Here is a 22,377-nt window from a genome sequence, read left to right as displayed (position 1 = left end):
GAGACTGGTAGAGCCAAAAGCAGGAAGACCAACAGTAGGTGGCACCAAAGCCAATGACTGGCAGAGCCAACTAATTCAAGTTTTGTCCCCATCCTTCTCCCTGCTGAATTCTAATAGGGACAAATCTGAGATGAAAGAGAAGGAAGTTGACAGTCAGTGTTGTAAGTAAGTAAGCAGGCAGGCATGGTGGGTCTATCTAAGGGCAGACGGAGGTTGGTGGGGCAATGCTCTGTTTGCCCTAATGAACTAGCCTTCAGTGGCTGCAATTTCTATCAGCTTCAGCCATCGTGGCCAAAAGGACAGGGATAATGGAAGCAGGGCCGTCTTACCCATAGGAGTTACAGGTGCTGGGCACCCGGGTGCCGGGCTCTCAGGGGCACCAGGCCGAGAGTCCGGGGCCTGAGAGCTGAGTCTAGGGAAGAGCCCACCCATCGGTCGGAGTGCCGTGATGGGCTCTTCTGCTGCTCTGCGCCATGAGTTCAGGGGCGACTAAGCCAGTGAGATTGTGCTGGTCCCGAGGGTTAACCATGAGGCGAGGTCCGAGTCCAGTCCGAGGTCGAGGGTGCGGTATGGAGGCAGTCCGTCAAAGCTGAAGCAGGGTCCAAGGCAGGGAGTCTCTGGCAGAAGAGCAAAACAGGGTGCAGGCAGGAATAGGCTAGCAACAACGTTGCTCCCGCAACTTGGGACTGGGGCTGGCTGGCTTTATCTGCCCCGAGGCATAGGGCGGCCCTGGTCCACAGGTGACTCGCCTCTCCTGGCCTGGAGGCGAGCACTCCTCCTGTGGGAACTTAGTTCCCTCCGCCTCTCTGTCCTGAGCCTCTGCAGCTCAGGAGAGGCTGGAGGGTTACTGGACCCAGAGGCAACCTCAGCTTCCCCTGACGGGGCTGAGAGTGGAGGACCTGCAGGCAATGGGTCCTCCATCACCTCAGGAGCCAGAGCAGACTCAGCTGGTGCCTGCACCTGAGGATCCAGCACAGGTGAGGACCCTTCAGGCTCATGCCCCAGCCCCGGCTCAGCTGGTTCTGCCTCCTGTGCAGGCTGGGATTCCTCAGGTTCAGCCTCCGAGTCCAAATCCCAAGCCATCACAGAGATGCTGATGTGGCCGGCCAGCTCTGCCCTTCTGTGCACCTGCGACTGGGCAACCTGGGGGGGGGATCTTTGCACTCCGGCACCACATATGCTTAAGACAGCCCTGAATGGAAGAGGACCATTACCTTCTTTGGCTACCGTGAGGGAAAGGATTCTGGACTAAATGGACCTTTGGGCTGATCTATCCCTGCTCTCCATATGTTCTGAGATCATGTAGGAGGAATCCATGCCACAGTGTTTTCGCAGCCCAGCCCTTATGTCAGGAATGAATGGAGAACCTGTGACCCTCCAGTTGTTGCTGGACTATATATCTCATAATCCTTGACCACTGACCATGCTGAGTGGGGCTAACGGGAGTTGACATCCATCAGCATCTGAAGTCCCACACATTTCCCATCTCTGCCCTATGCTGTGGTAGAAAAGAGCCACAGCTTGGACTCCTACAGGCTGCTGCATTAACTAGCAGACATGAAGCCACTCTGCTGTAGCTCTTCTGTCACTAAAGGAACTCTTGCAAATGAGGGCACACAAATCTGCAGTTATAAGAAGGTAATTTTGCATTCCTATCCACAGTGCGGTCTCCATGCAAAAAAAAGAGAGAGCTTTTCTTGATATCCATTGCATCAGCAGAACAGGATAATGCAAATAAGCTTCAAGCTATTTCTCATCATAAACAATAACAAGTTGAATTGCTTGTCAATATGCTATTTAGTATTTGGCCTATATGTTCTGCCATTCCTTCATATTTTATACTGAATTTTGGATGATAACATTGGCATTCAGCTTAGTATGATACTCAAAGCCTTCAACACTGCAAAAGCAGCATGCCTAAATGCATATTGTAGCATCCATCAATTAGCTTTGCCACTGAGCAGATGAAAACTGGCTTGGCTTAGAGCATTTGATGGATTTAGGAGCTCCAATATAAAGTGGATCCATACTTTTGTTAGATCTAATTTCCACAAAGGACATTTAGTAGGAGCTAAGGATCAAGAAGCCATTTGGATTTGTGGCTGTGCACATATGTTAAGCAGTCATTTTCACTCCTTTTTAATTAGTTCCCATGGAAGAAATGCTTAAGCAGCTCTGAATCTTCAAACTGCAGCTAATTCAAGGCAAAAACAAACAAACCCATCTTTGATTATTATGTTATTTATTTCATGAAAGCCACGGTCCATCAAGGTAAGCTGGGGCATATAGAACTTCAAAGATGGCAATGACAAAAGCCCAGAAATTTTGGTTAAAATACCCAGCTTTACATGTTACAAGGAAGTAGAGAGGGGACACAAAGTTGAGCAGAGGTGCTCAGCAACATTAGAATCATTGCAAGCAGAATTGAGGTAAGCACACATGCCACTTCAAGCATGCCCCCTCACCTTGATTGTGGGCACACCCATACTTCCGCTTGTCCCCGACTTTCTAGGCATGGGTCCAAGCAGTTTTCCCCTTGCACCACCACCCCTTTCAGCACAAAATTTCAACATCCAGTACATCAATACAGCTGCACACTGCCATCACTGGGCTCCATTGAAAATGGCTTTTCCATGCAAACCAGGAAGTGACCTTTCCAGACAATGGAATAACTTCTTTTCTTACATCTGCAGCTGTGATCTCCTGGGTGACACAGATGCCGTTGGCAGTCAAATGCACATGTGTACTCTGTCCATTTCCCTCCCTCTCACCCACCACTCTGCACAGTCCCAGGCCTGGGCAACCCATGCTATGCCACCATCCAGAATTCTGTGGTTTCTGCAGCCTTGGGGAGTGTTCCAGGGTTGTAGAAGAGCAATTCTTACCAACCATAAGGGAACCAAATCTATTTGCATGTGTATCTTCGGGTACTTTCTTCCTTCTGGGCTAGAGCAGCCTTCCCAACCTGGTACCCTTCACCTGCTGTGAGACCACAGCTCCCATCAACCCTGACCATTGTCTATGCTGGTTGGGGCTGATGGGAGTTTTGAAGTCCAAGACATCTGGGGGACATCAAGTAGAGGAAGGCTGTACTAGAGGCAAGATGAATGGCTGCCAGCACAACCCTACACGTCTCATTAGGTTTAAGGGGACTTGCTTCCAGGAAAGCAAGTCTGGAATTTGAATCTGAGTGTTGAGCATACCTGGATCCTGTGATGTCTAGTCTTTGTTGCCTCTCTCAGCTTCACTGAGCTTTCCTTCCTTCCTTTAGCATCTATTGTGACTGCAGGCATAGATCATCATCACTGAGTGTCAGGTTATGGAAGCTGTTCTGTCTTAATGCTGCTGCGGTTGCCGTTGAAACCCTTGGCTCAGAGCCTGACCTTACCAGAAGCAGCAGCTGCTGCGTCTTAAGCTTCAGTGCATTAACCAAAGAGATGTTAACATCTACACAACAAACTCAGAAACAGCCAAGGCTGGAAGCAGTGAAGTCAGATTTTTGCTGGCAGCGGGTGGCTCCAAGAACCGATGAGGTAAGGGAAGTCAATATCTTGCAAGGCTCCTGGCAACAGTCAGCCATATGTGCCACAAGCCCCCTATTGGTTAGATTATTGGACACAGGACTGGGAAAGATGGGCTCAATTTCCAATTTATTCATCATATTGTTAAGTATCCATGTGAAAATCATTGCTAGCTACTGTCAGTTCTCCATCTGGAAAATGGTGATTATGACCTACCTCATAGGACTCTTTTCTGAGAACAAATGGCACTGCAGAAAACGGGGGGGGGGGACTTTGTAAACTAAAAAAAGAAGAAGCAACATTGAAGTTGTTCATAAATCCTAGGAATATGTCCTCTTCAGTTATGAAAGCACTCAACGTTTCATGTAATTAGAAGCTTTGCACTATTATTTTCCATAATAATTCAAAGGATTCTCTCTTCTCTTTTTGATGGCTGTGGCACACTGAGTTGGCATTTGTAAGGTGTGATTGTGCAATGAAACTATTTTGGAACTGGTAATTGCTAACTGAACACCATCCAGCCCTAGAAATAGATAACTCCCCAACATATCAGTTTGTACCAGTTCCCGTACCCCTGGCAGACATGCAACGATCATTCTGTTTCGGTCACTAAAACTGGAATGTTGTAAATGTGAACATGGTCTGATAGTGAGTTATTCTGCATTTAAAAAAACTAGAATAGTAGATCTGTGTAAATAAGTATGTATCAAAAATGCAAAAAGACATTATATCATCATCAACAAAATAATCTACAGCTCATCTTCTTACATTAAACTATTTTAAAAAATAATAATCCAGATTTCAGTTGCTATTGAACTGCATATTGCAAAATGCAAGGTTTCTGCTACATTTAAATAGCTTGACAAAAAGGATCCACCAATCAAAGTTTTCTGCTTATGAAATTTAGCAGGAACACACCAGTCCACAGCATCTTCCATGGCAGTAAAGCCTCACTCCAAAACAGTGCATGTGACAACCTAGGAAGAGGGAGATGGAGGCCTTTATGAGACAAACTTGGCTATTCAGTGAGGCTTACTCCCATGTGATACAGAGTGACTTGCACCTGCCTTGCTAGCTTTCCAGAAGAGAAATGAACAAGGAGGCACCACTGATCTCTTCCACCATTGATTCATCTGGTCATCAGCTGCTGCAGCACTCTTTGCAAATAAACCATTTGTCATTTGTTCCAGCAGTTGCTGCTTCCTAATTGGTTGCTGCCCAAGCAAACTACCTGTATCCAGTTTGCAAAGATAGCTGCACTGGTGGAGCAGGAGGACCAAACAGAGAATCTCCTTCTTTGAGACTACGCAAGGCAGTGAAGGTAAATAAGTAAAGCTGGGATCCTATACATGGTTTGGTGGGAACAAGTCTCATTGACTAGGGAATGGGTGGGTCCAGTAGTGTAGCATGGGTTGCTCACACCTGAGGCCATGTGTAGAGGGTGGGAAAGAAATGAATGGAGTATGTGCACATGTTGTCTGGAGATGTCATTTATTGGTTCACATGAAGAAGCAGTTTTCAACAGAGCCCAGCAACAGAAGTACAGTGGTAGCTCCGGTTGTGAACGGGATCCGTTCTGGAGCTCCAGTCGCATCCCGAGGAATTCGCAACCGGAGGTGCCATTTCTGTGCATGCACGCAGCACGTAGAGTGCTTCTGCGCATGCGGCAAAACCCAGAAAAACACTTCCAGGTTTGCCGTGTATGGATCCTGAAAGATACGTAACCAGAGGTGAACGCAAGTAGAGGTACCACTGTATGCATCTGTATTAAGGCAGCAGCAAGTGTTGAAATTTTGTGCCCCCTGACAATTTTGAGCCCAGGGTAATCGCCCCTGTGAGCCCCCCCCCCATGCTACACCACTGGGTAGATCACTGTATTAAGGCCCTATATGCACTATGAATTTTAAGCAATATTATATCACTTTGAGAGTCATGGCTTCCTCCAAAGAATTCTGAGGACTATAGCTTGTTAAGGGTGCTGGGAATTGTTAGAAGTCTCAGAAGTAAGACCCATTGAGTCTAGAGCGGCTTGCTTCCCATAAGTTGGCCTCGGATTTGAGCCTCAAACATCTTTCTCCCATTTTCATGCTTTCTTAAATGTACAGTGGTACCTCAGGTTAAGAACTTAATTCGTTCCCGAGGTCCATTCTTAACCTGAAACTGTTCATAACCTGAGGCACCACTTTAGCTAATGAGGCCTCCCACTGCTGCCGTGCTGCCGCCTCATGATTTCTGTTCTCATCCTGAAGCAAAGTTCTTAATCTGAGGTAATATTTCTGGGTTAGCAGAGTCTGTAACCTGAAGCGTATGTAACCCGAGGTACCACTGTATATTTTGTTTTTCCTAAGTATGTTTTATTTTGATTTAACCATTTCTTAGTTGTGTTATTCGATTATTCTCAAGCCTTGACATGTCCCCAACTTTTGTTCTGCTATGGTCTACACAAAGCAACCTAAAGGAAAATAAGCTCTCATACAGCTTTATAAAAACTCCTAAATAGATAGCACATCATGCTGAAATTGTCATTTAAATGAGTTATAGAGTGTAAACGTGCCTGTGGGACTGGCCAATACATGTTGGGAAGCACATAACATATATTTACACTGACTCTTATCGAAAGAATACACGACTGGAAAAATTCAAAGACAGCCCCTGGAATGCACTGCTTCAAAAATGCATCATGAAAAATATCATGCTTACCAAAGAAGAGACCCTCAAGTCCCTTTAGGATATTTAAGCTACAATATTTGAAGAACTTGGTGGCTGAAACTGAGAACCATAAGTCAGAAAACAATTATATTTGACCCTAGCGACAGCCTTTTTGTGAGTTGTTATGGAGCAACTGAGAAATTTCATTGCCCTTTGGGAGGATCAATATCTATAAAACAGACACGGTTAAGAGAGACAACAAAAATAGTATACAATTTGTTTCTTTTTATAAAGAATGTGCTTTCCCCTTCCCCCTCCACCCCCACTGAAATCTTTGGCACTGCACACAAACAGTTTGGGTTTGGTAGTTTTCATAGTTCTCTTTCTCTCTATATAGGCAGCTTTTGGCTTAACTGCATGTGGCTGTCAAGATACGGCAGATAGTGAGTGGCAGAAAGAGAGGGAGACCATTTTGGGTTCTGGCCCCGCCCACTGCCAGCATGCAACCCCTGACAGATTAACACTGAGGGAATATGCCCCTCCGCAGAGGGGAAACGTGCTTCTCCACTGTTGAGGGAGAAGGGACTATATATTATTGTGCTTAAGGGCCAGATCATACCTCAAAATGAATAGTATTGGATATTTCACCAGTATTTGTTGATACACGACTGGTACAAAACCAAAAGCTTACTGAAAAGAAAAGAACACTTTAGTAGCTGGCAGCCACTGAGAGTGACCAGGGCAACCTGGTCAGATGGGCAGTACATAATTATTATTATTATTATTATTATTATTATTATTATTATTATTATTATTATTATTATTATTATTATTATTCTGTACATCGGGGAGGGCTGTGTAGAGAGAGTCTCTTCCTTTAAATTCCTAGGAGTTTATCTCAGTGAAGACCTTACTTGGAAGATCAATACAACCCAGGTGTTTAAGAAAGCTCAACAGAGACTCCATCTCCTCAGAGCATTGCGAAAGAACGATGTCAATCAACATCCTTCTACCGGTCCACAATAGAAAGTGTCCTTTCATACTGCATCACGGTGTGGTATGCTGGTTTGACATCAACTGATAGAAAGTGCCTACAGAGGGTGATGAATACAGCACAAGATATTATGGGCTGTCCCATGAATCCACTGGATGAAGAATGTTGCCTCAGGAGGGTAAGGAAAATTCTCAGGGATGATTCACACCCTGGCCGGCACTTTCTTGATCTCTTGCCCTCGGGCAGAAGCTATAGAAGCATGATTTGTTGCACCAACAGGGTAAAGAACAGCTTCTATCCATGGGCTATTAGGCCGCTGAATGAAAAGATAACAACATGGCAACTGACTTTTGGGTTTGGTGGTTGTGCGTCAGGAAACGAGCGGAATTAAGACTAAGAGAGCTGAGTGGGGAGTACCCATGTAATCTCACTGTATATAAGTTGTACAAGTGACAATAAAGTATTTCAATTTCAATTTCAGTTTCCATTTAAATTATTATTATTAATCAAGTGACCTCTTTCCAAGTCTGTAAAAAGAAAGTCCCCCCTCCCCCATCTCTGAGGTAGAAGGGGTATCTTAATACTTGGTTTAAGTGCCCATTCATTCTTGGGTGTGAACAGCATTGGATATTTTGGTACAAAATGAAAAGATTATTAAAAAGAAAAGAAAGCTTCAGTCGAGTGACCTCTTCCCAAGTCTGTCACTAACCTCATTAAGCTACTTGAAAATACAACAGTGACTCTCAACCTTATTCGTTCCCTGCAGGCTTTGAAACATATTGAAGGGGAAATAGTGAGGAACAGCGACTCTGCAGCTCTCAGACAGCAAGCTAATAACAGGTTACTCTTCTGAGGTCAGAGATACCCAAGCCATCAAAATGCAAGGTGAGTCGAGCAAAGCAGCCCTTTGGAGAAAATTCTATGTGAACTGAGGAGGTGGGATGGATGCCCAGTAAAATGTCAGCTTATGGCCTTTTGCCTCGTGTTCCAGAGGTTCTCTGCCTCCCCCACCATTGAGTGCCATGACAGCTCACCCCTACAGATGAGGAAATATGGTGGAAGTCAGCTTTGAGTCAGTAACATGTGCAAGGAAATGGCCTGGCAGCCGCCTTTGTGTTAGAGCAGGCGCAGGTAGGTAATATAAAGCAAAGCCCAAAAGCAAAAGCTCCAAAAAGATGGTATGGAATGGAGTACATTATAATGGTGCCCTTTCGACCTGCTCGCCATAAGTGCTCATCTATAATGCACACTACGAAATGCCCTCATGCTTGACATGCCATCTTCTGCTTCTCTCTCCAAGGAGATGTCTTCGATGGTAATTCAACTGTGTCAAAAGCCAGCTTTTAGCCACAGGAATACAAACAGTTTCATATACACTTCTTTTTTTAAAAAAAGAACTGGCATAATTGGCAGAATATGGGCTGTAAAAAACACATTCATGCTGTAAACTTAAGCCAGCCTTCTGGTGTCCTGCAAACGTCTTGGACTGCAATTCCTCTCAGGCCTAGCCAGCATGGGAGCTGAGGTCCAACACATCTAGAGGGCATGAGGTTAGCAAAGGCTGACTTCTGAGGAGGCCTGCAGAGAACCCGGCGGCTTATCTGTTTACATTGTCTCTTTGGAGCAATAAGTATTTTATTCATCATTTATACAATTGAGTCAAAAGTGGGTGGAGCACAGAGATGTTGAATTGCACCCAACATGGGGGGGGCGTCGTCATGTGTGTGTGATGTCACATGTGTATGACATCACATACACACGTCACTGGCACGTTGGGCTCCTCAAAGGGTTGTGCCAGAGTGCTGGACCCCTGACGCTCTGACACAGCCCTGTTTACAAGCCCCCGGAGGACCTTCTTGTCTTCACTGGCAGTCTGGGTTTATCAGAGGGTTGCACAAGAAGAAGACGAAGAAGAAGAGTTTGGATTTGATATCCCGCCTTTCACTCCCTTTAAGAAGTCTCAAAGCGGCTAACATTCTCCTTCCCCCCCCCCACAACAAACACTCTGTGAGGTGAGTGGGGCTGAGAGACTTCAAAGAAGTGTGACTGGCCCAAGGTCACCCAGCAGCTGCATGTGGAGGAGCAGAGACGCAAACCCAGTTCCCCAGATTATGAGACTACCGCTCTTAACCACTACACCACAAGAGTGCTGGACCTTCAGTGCTCTGGTGTGACCTCTGAGCTTCATGATTTTCTATGTTTGGCTGGCTTAGTCTGGATTTTGCTGGCACAGTCAGTCACATCAGGCAACTTTTCCTTCTTCCAGGGAAAAAAACACGAATGAATAACATTAAACCCCATTGATTGATGATCTTCTAAAATTAAATGTAGTATGTTCCCCTACTTTAACATAATTCATTGCGTATGGAAAAATCATCTCTGCCCTGATGACCGGTACAATTATATGCTTCATTAAAGTGCCATGTATGTCCTTAAGCACCCACACTGATTGATCGTGGCAGCAGTAAAGAGCTCATAAACCTTTGTGAGTGTATAGATGCTCTTGGATAAAACCTGGGCACAGTGCATTGCGGGGGTGGGGGTTTCTCGTCTTCCCACCCATGTTGGAAATAAGCAGTTTTACCATGTCCACATGCATACTTTCAGAACATTTTGCTTTCCAGTCTTCACACAGGCAGGAAAGGAAGGGACTTTGCCAATGTCTATAAACATACCACGCTGTTTCTAAGCAAAGCTTGCTTTCTTGCGCTTGCACTAGTAAGTATTGCAACAATTTCCTGCAAGTGAGAAGAGAAGGCATGAGCTACGGACCTATACAATGGGATCTGTGCAATTCTTTTGAAGCTTATGAAATGCTGGGGATTATGCCAAACTTTTCCAGTTGGGAGAACAGATTGGCAGTGGTCTTCTGTGGCTTCCATTTTTGCTGGGCAGCCAGAAAACTACTGTCTGGCCTGGTTCCAGCTTCTTAATGACTCCACACATGCAGTCATTCCTGGCCAATGAACCTTTGATCTACCTCTATGGTAGATCAGTGTTATTATTCCCAATATTGCATAGGGGGGCTGATGCTGAGAGGGATTTGCTTACTAGCTAGTTACTAGGTGCTAGTGAGCTCCTGGAAGTGTTCAAGCTTTGAATCAAAGGCTTCCTGAGTCACAGCTCAGTCTCTTAGTTCCTCCTAGGTACGAGCACTCAGATGGTTTTGATATGGCCAAATGCTGCTCATTTTGCTCTTTTGACCAACACAGAAAGAGCTGCATACATCCACATTTGCAGAGCATCTGGGCACTACATGCCTCTTTACAAAAAGCCAGCGCAAAAGCTGGCTACTTTTTAAGAAGTGAAGTGGTGTCTATGAATGAAATAGCTAGTTCACTGTAATGAGACGCGATCACACAGTTCCCTTTCATCGCGCTTCCTGTTTGCTTAACTTGTGCGAGTTTGCTTGCCTGTAGGACCTCGTGCTTAGGCACACACTGGGGGTATTTCATAAGATAGCTGATGTCAGAGAGGAAATAATCTGCCATCTCTCCCACCACCACCAGGAAAAATAAATAAAGAAGGAGCCAAAGTGGCAGGTGGTTTAGAGAAACAAATCCGAGCCAGTGCAATTACTGCAGGACTGAGCTTGCCTTAGGAATGTCGGCTCCGAAGCAGCTATCTGCAAAACAGATTCTAATTTAAATCCTAGTGGGAAACTGAGAAATAGAAATGGTTATCACTGACGCTCTGTCAGAGGATGTCATTTCCACAGGAATTGGGCAGTTGCAGCATTAAGGAGATCACTTGCTTTGAGAATATAAAGTATTTGTATACGCCTGATGCTGAAGGACTGGAGCTCCAAACCCCTCTATAGCCCCATTCCACAAAATGGGGATTTCCTTGGCACAAAACATCTAAATGTTGGCACTGTATGCTTCCTGGCACATTGCTTCTCCATTGTAAACAGAGGTACAAAGCTTTTGAGTACTGGTTGCTGGAAATGGCAGCAGGTAAGAATGGTCCTGTGCTCAAATCCTTCTTACAGGTTTCCCAGTGGCATCTGGTGGGTCACTGTGAGAACAGGATTTGGGACTAGATGGGCCATTGGCCTGATCCAGCAGGGTCTTCTCATGGTGGCCTCTAACTAACATCCGTCCCAGCAAGCATGGCTGATGGGCAGGGATAATAGGAGCCAGTACTCCTAGGAGGCAGAGGACAACAAAGTGGAAAAGGCTGCAATAAAGCTATGATTGCCCATGGAATACCCACTCTTTGAAGGGGTATTCAAAGGGAGTGCAGTTGTTTTATTACTTCATTTGTTTCATTGTCGTCGTCATCATCATCATTATTTGTACCCTGCCCATCTGACTGGGTTCCCTAGTCCAGTGTTTCCCAACCACTGTTCCGCGGCACACTAGTGTGCCGCGAGATGTTGCCTGGTGTGCCGCGAGATGTTGCCTGGAGGGAGGCGGGCGAGTTGGGCGGCGAGAGGCGGGGCGGCGGCGGCGGCAAGGAGAGGCCGCCCAGCATGGTGCTCTCGCCGTCTGCCTGCCTGGCTGCCTGCGAGCTCGGCGGGCAGCGCCTCCATCCGCAGCGCCCGCCTCGCGGCTCTCATTCCCTGCCCTTGCCAAAGCTCACCCAGCCAAGCCGTGCTCTCCTTCCTGCCTCGCTTTGCTGCCTCCTCCCCCCCCACCCCCAAAGCTTGGAGGTTCCCCGGCAAGGGGGAGGAAAAAAAATTGAAACTTACACTTTCGTGCGTCCCTCCTGGCGTGATGCTGCACGCTGACGTCACGGGGCTGTAATGGTGGTGTGCCTCGAGATTTTTTTCATCAAACAAGTGTGCCTTTGCCCAAAAAATGTTGGGAAACACTGCCCTAGTCCAATTTGTTGGAATTGAATTTATTTCATAACAAATCCTGTTAATTATCCTTATGCACATTGTTATTTGTTTTTGTTTACCATGGATTTCAACAGAGACCCAGCTGCTCTTCTGCTGCCTCTACCTTTTGTGTTTTCCATCCAATTTGGCATGACGTATTCAGGCCCTGCCAAATTTCAGACAGATAGGGGGGAAAGCATTCTTGCTTTGAGGGCAATTAAAAGGCCTACGGACACAGCCTGACTCCTATCTAATCTAACAGGGAGAAGGTGGGTTTGGTAGAAACAGCGTAGAATATATTTAAAATACTTAAAGGAACTGTCAGATGGCTGGGAAGATGGTGTGTGTTTTTGCTGCTGTTCTGCAGAATGGCAAAACACAGAGAAACCTGCATGTGTTCTGTTTCCGAACAGAAAAGAGCAAGCACAGGCAAATGGCGACTCCCTGTCCCTCTCTTTCATGTTTCCACAAGCCCCGCCTCCAGGCCACTGTGATTGGAGGATTCTGCCTGGAAAGAAGAACTGTCAAAATTTTGGACACCTATGCTAGAATATGTTTAAGTTAAAGATTAGACCACTGACATTATCACTCACCTCCCACGCATACCCCATCACTATATAACTTCAAGAGGACCATAAAGAGAATTGAACTCACATGTTTTTGAACCCCTGCAAAACATCTTCCCTGTGCTCCTGTGGCATGATCAGAAATATGCATAGGTGGGACAAAAGTCATATGGTGGTATCTGTTCCATTGTGTACCAGCACTGATAGATTCCCCCCTCGGACACAAAATCTCCCCCCAAATGAGGAGACTTGTGAGAGGCTATAGTGTGCATCTCTAGAGGAGAAAGGGACATTGTTCAGAATGGATGCTGAAGAAGACCAGGAGGCAAGCAGGTTGTGAAGAGGTGAAATAATTCTTCCTCAAACATGTTTTGCAGGATTGCCACAGGTGAAGGAAGACCAGGGCTGAGTCTTATGGGAACAGAAGTTTAGGGCTGCATACTGGGTGGCATTGCCCCTATGAATCATCAGATGAAAGGATACATTGTAGGCCAGCAGTGTGGAACCTTTGGTCCTTCAGTCATTGCTGAGCTAGAACTCCCATCAACCCTAGCAAGCATGACCAATGGCCAGGGATCATGATGCCTGAAGTTCAGCATTGTCTGGAAAGCCAAGGGTTCCCCACCTCTGCTATATATAGGCAATTGTGCTTCTATCCTAACACTTATTTGGGTGGGGTAACTGGAACTATTGATTGTTTCCAGTCTCTGCTTGCACTCTGTACTTTTTGGAAGGCCTCCCTTTAAATCAAAACTCAATGCGAGTTTCTCTATATGAAATAAACAGTTCCATTCTGCTTCAGAGAAAATGAAATTCTTGTCCCCCGCCCCCATTGTTTCCCAGATCCTCAGAGGCCCATAAACATATTGGCACACTGTTCTGCCATTTCTAAAGCAAAAGCAATAGGACAGGAAGTTGAAATTTGCTTCTCCTTTGTTTTAGCTGTAAGAGAATACAGAGCCACACCTGGGAACTGTGCATAATTTAAGGGAAAAAACAAAGCCTTACCATTCTCCTGTTGAAAGAGTGTGTGTAATACCCAGTAGATTGGGCCATACCAAATAGAGAATAGATTCTGAGCTGTAATAGCATTTCTAGAAATGATCAATAATAAGAAACTTTAAAAAAAACAGCTCCACTTATTGCAATTGTCTCCCAAAAACGCTTGCATTTCTAAAATGGGAGAAAGCCTTGAGGCCCATAAATCTTTCTTCTTCTTCTATGTTTCTTTGGCTAAACTGCATAAGTGCAATAACAGCCTTGCTGCGCCAGATGAAGGCCCATCTCATATGACATTAGACTGTCTCCAGTAATGGCCAGGAGGAGAATGTATCAGTGAGAGCCATCCTATCTTGTGGGGATGGGAAAGCTGTGGCCCTCTAGATATTGCATTACTATAACTCCAAACATCCCTGAACCACTGGACACTGCCCCACCACCCTCAATCTGCCTCACTGGGATTGCCTGTAAGTTTCTTCCTCCTTTGGGAGACGGATGGGGGCAGGTCTAGAATTACTTGATTCAGTCTCCACCTATCATTGGCCCAGGCTCTGCTTGTCACTGACTCAGGTACCACTTGTTATTGGTCTCCCTGCCTTCAGCCCTACCAACCCCAATGGGCACCAGCCACCACCGAGTCCAAGACCATAAGGAGAACCATCACTGCCCTATTGCCCATTGCCTACATCTGAAACACAAAGGTATGCTATCTCCAAACACAGAAGTTTAGAAGTATCTGTTGACCAATCCACAAAGCCATCTAAACAAATTGACATCAGTTATAAACTTTGTGTTGTAGATGTAAAAAACAACAACACTCCACTTTCTTTTAACCAACAGATGGTGTTTACTGGAAGACAATTTCCTACCCAAAGGCAAATTCAGTGTCTTCAAACAACCTGTGTCTGAGGAAAGGCACTAGAGTTTATTACTATGGGTCAGTTGTGTCTGAAAAAAACCATTGCAACTTCTTTTAATAATAAAAACAACCCCTCAGTACTTTCTATTGAGAGAAAAAGTGTCCCAGCTACAGAAATCAGTTCAAAAATTTTGGGATATGTTTTATCCCAGCCTCTTTTTGATGAAATGTGCTTCCCTATGGAATATTTGTTACATATTTTTGGTGGGGAGTTAACCCAAGTAGCTACATTGATCAGGACAAAAATACTTCCAAACCAGATTCAATTGGGATTTGAGGTATGTGCCTATGGGTATTTTTTTTGCCCGAGCCTTTTTCTTGTATATAGAAGGGGGCAACTATGGAAAAAGTAAGTAGCTAGATTTTGGGGACATTGTTTACTAGTGACAATATCACAGAATAGAGTTTATCAGTGTGGTGTCCATGCAAGCTCGTGTTACCACAGAGATCTTTGGTGCTCATAGGCTTCGTCTCCTATTGTTGAGATTAAACTTGAGAGAAGCAATCATGGAAATTTATGAAAAAAAACTTGGAAGGGATGGGAGTGGGACGAGGGTTTGAAAATGGTATAGAAGCAATTTATTCAGAACAAAAAGCTAAGTTGATAGTGAACAATGTGGTGACAGAGGAGTTCCATATTGAAAAAGGAACACGCCAGGGGTGCCCCCTATCCCCCCTACTATTTATATCAGTCCTGGAGGTTTTGCTGAACATGATCAGGAGGGACCGGCAAATACAGGGGATCACGGTCGGAGTGAAACAATATAAACTGAAAGTATTTGCAGATGACTTAGTAATAACATTACAGGAGCCAGAATCTAGTACAAAAAGAGTTCTGGAACTGATACAAGAATTTGGTCGGGTGGCAGGATTTAAGTTGAACAAACAAAAAACTAAAGTTTTGGGGAAAAACTTGACGCCCTTAGAAATAGAGGGGTTTCAGAAGGAAACAGAGTTAGTTGTGGTTAAGAAGGTGAAATACCTGGGGGTAAACTTGACGCCTAAAAATTTGAACTTGTTTAAGGATAACTATGAGAAATGCTGGTCAGAAGTTAAGAAAGATTTGGAAACATGGTCGAGACTGAAGCTCTCCTTGCTGGGCCGAATTGCTGCTGTTAAGATGAATGTTTTGCCAAAAATGTTGTTTCTATTTCAAACCTTGCAGGTCGTGGACAGAGTGGAATGTTTTGGAAAGTGGCAGAGGGATATTTCAAAGTTTGTCTGGCAGGGCAAAAAGCCCCGAATAAAGTTTAAAATACTAACTGACGCAAAGAAAGAGGGGGGTTTGCCCTGCCAGACTTAAGGTTATACTACGAGGCGGCAGCCTTCTGCTGGTTGAAAGATTGGATTTTATTAGAGAATACAGATGTCCTAGACCTGGAAGGTTTTAACAATTCGTTAGGATGGCATGCGTATCTGTGGTACGGCAAGGCAAAAACACATGGAATGTTCAAAAACCATATTGTCAGGAAAGCAATTTTTATGGTCTGGCTGAAATACAAAGACTGACTTGAAAGTAAGACTCCGAGGTGGTTATCACCAGTGGAGGCTAAGGCGAGGAAAAAACACAATATGGAGGCCGGCTGGCCGAAATATTGGGAACTAATAGAAAAAGTTGGTGACAATTGGAGGTTGCGGAGCTTTGAAAACTTAAAAGATAAGGTGCAAGATTGGTTTCACTATGCCCAAATTAACGAGGTTGTTAAGTTGGATAAAAAAACAGGATTCCAGGTGGAAAAATCGAAACTTGAGACAGAGTTGTTAGAACCAAAGACCAAGGTTTTATCGAGAATGTATAACTTGCTGCTTAAGTGGAATACTCAGGATGAGACAGTGAAATCAGCCATGATAAAGTGGGCTCAAGACATTGGTTACAATATCATGTCTGAAGACTGGGAAAGGTTATGGACCACCGGTATGAAATTTACGGCATGTAATGCCTTGAAAGAAAACATTATGAAAATGGTATACAGGTGGTACATGACCCCAGTCAAGCTTGCTAAGATATACCACTTGTCTGATAACAAATGTTGGAAGTGCAGAGAGGCTGAAGGAACATTCTTTCACCTTTGGTGGACTTGCCCAAGAGTGAAGGTCTTCTGGGAAATGATCTATAACGAGTTAAAAAAGGTGCTTAAGTACACCTTCCCTAAAAAACCGGAAGCCTTCCTCTTGGGTATTGTCGGCCAAAAGGTTTTAAAGAAGGATAGAACGTTTTTTATGTATGCTACCACTGCAGCAAGAATTCTGATCGCCAAATATTGGAAGACTCAAGATTTACCCACGTTGGAAGAGTGGCAAACGCAACTGATTGACTATATGGAGTTGGCCGAAATGACTGCCAGAATCCGAGACCTGGGAGAAGAAGCAATGGAGGAGGACTGGAAAAAATTTAAGAATTATTTGCAAAAACTTTATAAGTTATATGAACTATAAAATGACGCATAATTTGAAATGCTAGCCCCAGCAATGAGAGTGCAATATTTATGAAATTGGAAAACAATATTGAAGGGATCAAAGTTTAAATGTTAAAAAGGATAATACGCTTTGTTTTTAGAGTAAACGGACAATAAGGGATTTAAACTTAAATTGCAATTGAAAGTACCAAAGAAACACATGAAACAAGGTTACAATTTGCTGATAAATTTATTATTAAGAATGCATTGTGCGGGAGATGCGGGGAAGTTCGATGGAAAGTTGGAATAAGCTGTTGAAGGGTTATGATCTTTTTTATCTTCTTTTACATTTTTCTTTTTTTTTCTTTCTCTTTCTGTTTTCTGTTTATGTCTGAAAAAATGCAATAAAAATATTATAAAAAAAAAACTTGAGAGAAGCAATCAGCAGAAGTGGTTGTTGTGTGTGCCTGGCTGTGGCATCTGCATGTGTGTGTCACTTGTGACAGTTCCTCCAGTTTTCAAATGTGCCCATGGGGTCAAAAGGTTATAGACCCCCTGTCCTAGAAGGATTATGTTGTAAGTTTCCTTGCAGTTAAATTCTGCAATGAAATGTCTGGGGTAGGATCTCATCTCAAGTCACTGTTAACTCTGTATGCAACTTTGAATTCTCTTCAGTGTGGATAAAAATCCCTTCACATACAAAAAGACAGTATGTTGGGGGGGGGGAGGCTAAAACAGAGCTCTTCTGCCCAACATCTTCTTATCTTTGTAAAAGGGATTTCTTCTTTTTTTTTCAAGAGTATGCAGCTCAGACAAAGGTTTGCCCCTCAGCAGGAAGAGCTAAGCCTCTGACTTAACTGTGCCTCAAAATTAGAAAATTAAATTTGAAATCACAGGTGACCTTATCCTCCTCCGTCCCCTTTTACATTCGCATTGTTCTCCTTAAGGGGATTGTGGGCTTGAGACTCCCCCCCTTCAGCTCCAGGCGTTGCACTGCATGCTCAAGAGGCAGAATAAAATGCAAACTCAGAGGCAACTCGGACCTTAAGGCCAAGGTCAATAACAATTCACTAGCAAGTTACATTAAATTCCTAATACACATTCGCTGTTGTCATTTCAGCACATTTTTGATGAGGATGTGGAACTGCCTGCTATGAATGTCATTTCTGCTTGTTATCTAATGGCTTGCCTGTCTCTATTTATAGCCCATCAGATCTCAGGGCTTAACGCAGTCTGAAATGAAACCATCTTAATTTAAAAGAAGCATTGTTCTTGCCTTACCTAATAGCTTCAGGCGTTGAGGAGGGAATGCCTACATGATTAAAACGGATTAGAAACACTCTTGCTTAACACATAGCTCGCCAGTGGTATCCTTTTGCCAGGGTAGGATGATGTCGCAAGCCCAACGGGGATGTAAGGCTGCTTGATCACCTAATCAAAGTGGCCTTGTAATACATATGCCTTGTCCTCTCCTCCACTCCTGTATGCAAATTCTATGCCCCTTTCCATTTCTCAGAGCTAACCATGACCGGTTGTGTATCTGCGCTAGCATTTTAGCTGGCCAGGGTTAATAACAAATGATGGTTCTCAGACACAGGAAGAAGAAGAAGAAGAAGAAGAAGAAGAAGAAGAAGAAGAAGAAGAAGAAGAAGAAGAAGAAGAAGACGGCTTGTCAAGTGTGGTTTTAGCTAAAGTACTGTGCAGAGAGCTGGACCATAAAGAAGGCTGATCGCCGAAGAATGGATGCTTTTGAATTATAGTGCTGGAGGAGACTCTTGAGAGTCCCATGGACTGCAAGAAGATCAAACCTACCCATTCTTAAGGAAATCAGCCCTGAGTGCTCACTGGAAGGACAGATCCTGAAGCTGAGTCTTCAATACTTTGGCCACCTCATGAGAAGAGAAGACTGCCTGGAAAAGACTCTGATGTTGGGAAAGATTGAGGGCACAAGGAGAAGGGGACGACAGAGGACGAGATGGTTGGACAGTGTTCTCAAAGCTACCCAGTGGCGTAGCGTGGGTTGTCAGCACCCGGGGCAAGGCAAGTAATTTGCGCCCCCTAACCCGTGGATTTGCGCCCCCTAACCCTAACCCCCAGATGTTGCGCCCGGTGTGGCCAGCCCCCCCTGCACCCCCCACGATACGCCACTGAAGCTACCAACATGAGTTTGACCAAACTGCAGGAGGCAGTGGAAGACAGGAGTGCCTGCCGCGCTCTGGTCCATGGGGTCACGAAGAGTCGGACACAACTAAATGACTAAACAACAACAACACTGTGCAGCTATGACACGAAGCATGGTTAACACCAAAAAGGAGAGGAGGAACAAAAGGACAAAGGAAAGAAAAAGAGGACTTTGAAAGAGAACTGGATGAATTCATGGATTATTAGCCACAATGGCTATGTGCTGCCACCACTGCTGGAGGCCCTATACTTCTGAATGCCAGTTGCTGTTCTACTCAAGTCCTTCTTGCGTGCTCCTCATAGTCATCCTGTAGGACATTGTGAAAACAGCATGCTGGACTCAATGGACTCAATGGACAAATCCTGGTTTCAAAGCCTATTAGACTTTGTGGTGTGGGGCAGAGAGACCTGTTTCCTTTACCTAGCCAACTTGGAATGCAGAGCAAGAGGTGTTGCCTACTGGGCTGCTGACTGGCAGGCAACAAGCTACAAAGACCATGACTTGCTTTGAAGTGAAAAGGGGGAAGCTGCCTGCCAGGGTGGTGGAGAGGCAGCTTGTCTGGTCTTCACTGCTTTCCTGATGGTGGGAGATGTCTGGTGAGACACAATTCAGTTAGAAATTCACAAAACTGAGCCAGGAGTTTGAGCAGAAACTTTGACCGTGAAATGGCCAGACTTTACCACGAAGTGCTGGATGTGTCATAGCTGCTTCTTTTTTTCACCTGGCAAATGAGGTGTGCTTAGAAACACGGTCTCCAGCTTGGGAAAGAATGCAGAATAAGGCAAAAGCTAGCTGCTTTGTTTGTTTGCCTAGCAAACAACCACAGTCACTCTGAATTTCCATTCCCGTGCTCCTGTCTGCATAGAAGTGTTGCGAGCAAGATATTTTGCAATCTCCTCCACCACATGAAGCCCTATAAACACAAGTGTTTTCATTGAAGAATAGTTCCTGTGCATCTTGCCTCAGATTCCTGGTTCTACAAGGGCTAGAGACTTTTAGAAATGAAGGGAGGAATTTTGGGTCAGGCAATGCTGCAAATGGGCACTGGATGGGATGGCTTAAATTTGGGCAAAACCTGTCCAACCCCATAGGTGATGCATGTATCACATGAGTTCACCATCTGCTAGCCACTCCCCCAGCCTTCCAGATTGCAGTGGGGAGTATTTCTCTTGTTCCAACGAGATACACTGGAGTCTTATATTTTGCACATTTTTGTAAACGCCAACAATCACTCCCATCTGTCAGGCTGGCAGTGCAAGTTGCTTGGATTTACTCTTTGAGAGCAACACAAAACAAGAAGAAACTTTGGGCTTTCTTTTTTTTTTAAGGAATGAAATGGCTGAAAAAAAATTCCATAAAAACTTGTGACAACAGGGGAGAAATCAACCTCAGACGAACAAATTCAGCAGATCCTGGCAGCTATCACACACTCCCTCCATTGCTTAACCAGGGAATAAATACAGAGAGCAGATAATATCCTTTCTTAGTATTCCTCAGCATCCCAATTAGGTGTGATGCAGAATCCCAGGCAAGGGAGCCTTCACAGGCTTTCAAGATCCCGGGTTTTGTTTCTGCAGGAGTTCCCTAAAATGCAAGACTCCTGTAGAAATCAGCATCTGCTAAGCACAGATGGAGGCACTGTGGTATCCCCCAAGTCCTGATTATTGTTTCAACAACAGCAACAGCCTGCTGAAGAATTATTTCCATTGACTTGTGTGGGTATGAGTCCTGTGAGTAAAATATGCAGCTCGAATGTAATATATGCGGATTGGATCTCAGCCTGACTCTCAAAATGCAGTTTTTAAAGTAGAAGAATCTAAGTGCTACCAAAGAGGCAGTAGAGTAGGCATCTTTATCACACTAATTACAGATGCTCTTTGGTAAAATAACTTCCTGATTTTTCCACAATGCTGAAACAACCAAGGGTAGATATATATATCTGAAAATGAGTGTTGTTGTTAGAATTCAGTATAGAGCTGATTGGGGCATCTGTTTTTTACTGGTCTTTTTATTTATTGGTTCATTATAGTATTTTTAGGCTGTCATCCCAAGGCAGGTGACAATACTTTTTTTAAAAAAAAAAAGTGTCATAAAGGAGACAGAATAAAAACAACTGTTTCAAAACACAACAAACTGACATCTTTTCATTATACCTCAGCTACAAGATTTAAACTAACGTCAAAAGCGGTGTCATAAAACCATCAAGAAAAAGGAAATAAGAATAAATGAGATTTTAAAGCTCCCCTCTTAAAAAACCAAACCCTCAAATTGAAGGACCAGTCATGTTTTTCTGGCTAAAGAATTCCACAGGTGCAGAGCCACCACATTTTCATTGAATGTGGCTGGTGCCGTAAGACCACACCAAGATCCCCTGTTTCTTCCCAACTGTATGCAAACACTTTCCCACATGCATCTTTGAAACTACATTTGGCATTTGCTACCCATTCCAAAACTCTCTCTTCCAAACCCTGCCTGCCCAAAGGAATGCAACTAGACAGGCCCATCAGAAGGAGCCCGGAATGTCAGGCTTCTGACAAATAAACCAAATAAACCAAAATGGATATATATATTTTTAAGGTGATCCATGATACTTGATCCATGATACATCAAAGCAGCCCTCAGCCTCCCTTTTCTCTCTGTCTACAATGTGAGGTTTATGCTAGATGCCATCTGTTGTTCTGGCATACGTATAGAGTAACTGGGGAAGGATAATAAACTTTTGCAAAAGTATCAATATTCTGTAGCAGCATGGAATATCTTTTAATCAGAAACAGAGATTATCACGATAGGTCTCGTCTGGTCACTCCACCAGAGCCTCTCTTTGCACACAGGGGAAGTCCCTAACTCAGTAAGGCTTTAAGACCCATTGAGTACCTTCACCTGGTTTAGTCGGCCAGTTGAAACCATCCCCAAGGTGTGGCTTCTGTCTCATGCTGACAGCTTCTGGACCAAAGGTGGGCAAGCTACCCCAGAAGGAGCAGGGTTGTGTTCCCCACCTCTCCTCTAACACCCCCTACACCCCAATAACAACATAACAAAATTAATAAAACCGTTGAATTATATACATTGTATTTCTTGAAATGGGCTTGTTGTGTTGCACATTTAATCTACTTTAACTGTGCAAACTTAAATTTCTGATCTGTGCTTGAATCCCTCCCATTAAATATCATACCCTCCAACATTTCTCCAATGGAAATAGGGATATCCTACCATTCCCTCCAGCACTTCTCCAAGGAAAATAGGGGCATCCTAAGGAAAAATGGGACATTCTAGGATCAATTCAGAAACCCGGATGACTTCTGTGAATCCACGACTGTCCCTGAAAA

General features: G+C 44.3%; 1 long non-coding RNA gene across 2 annotated transcripts in view; it reads left to right on the top strand.

Moving 5' to 3' along the window:
- Positions 1–22,377, top strand: part of LOC308587436 — a 150,596-nt gene that overhangs the window by 17,518 nt on the left and 110,701 nt on the right. For both annotated transcript variants that reach the window (XR_014008379.1, XR_014008380.1), the window contains exon 3: positions 7,931–8,049. This is a non-coding gene — a long non-coding RNA (uncharacterized lncRNA). The remainder of the gene's footprint in view (positions 1–7,930; positions 8,050–22,377) is intronic.

This window comes from Podarcis bocagei (genome assembly GCF_964188305.1).
Source record: "Podarcis bocagei genome assembly, chromosome: 5".
NCBI classification, from domain to species: Eukaryota; Metazoa; Chordata; class Lepidosauria; order Squamata; family Lacertidae; genus Podarcis; species Podarcis bocagei.
Note: the sequence above shows the minus strand (reverse complement) of the source record. Positions and strands in the feature narration are given on the sequence as shown.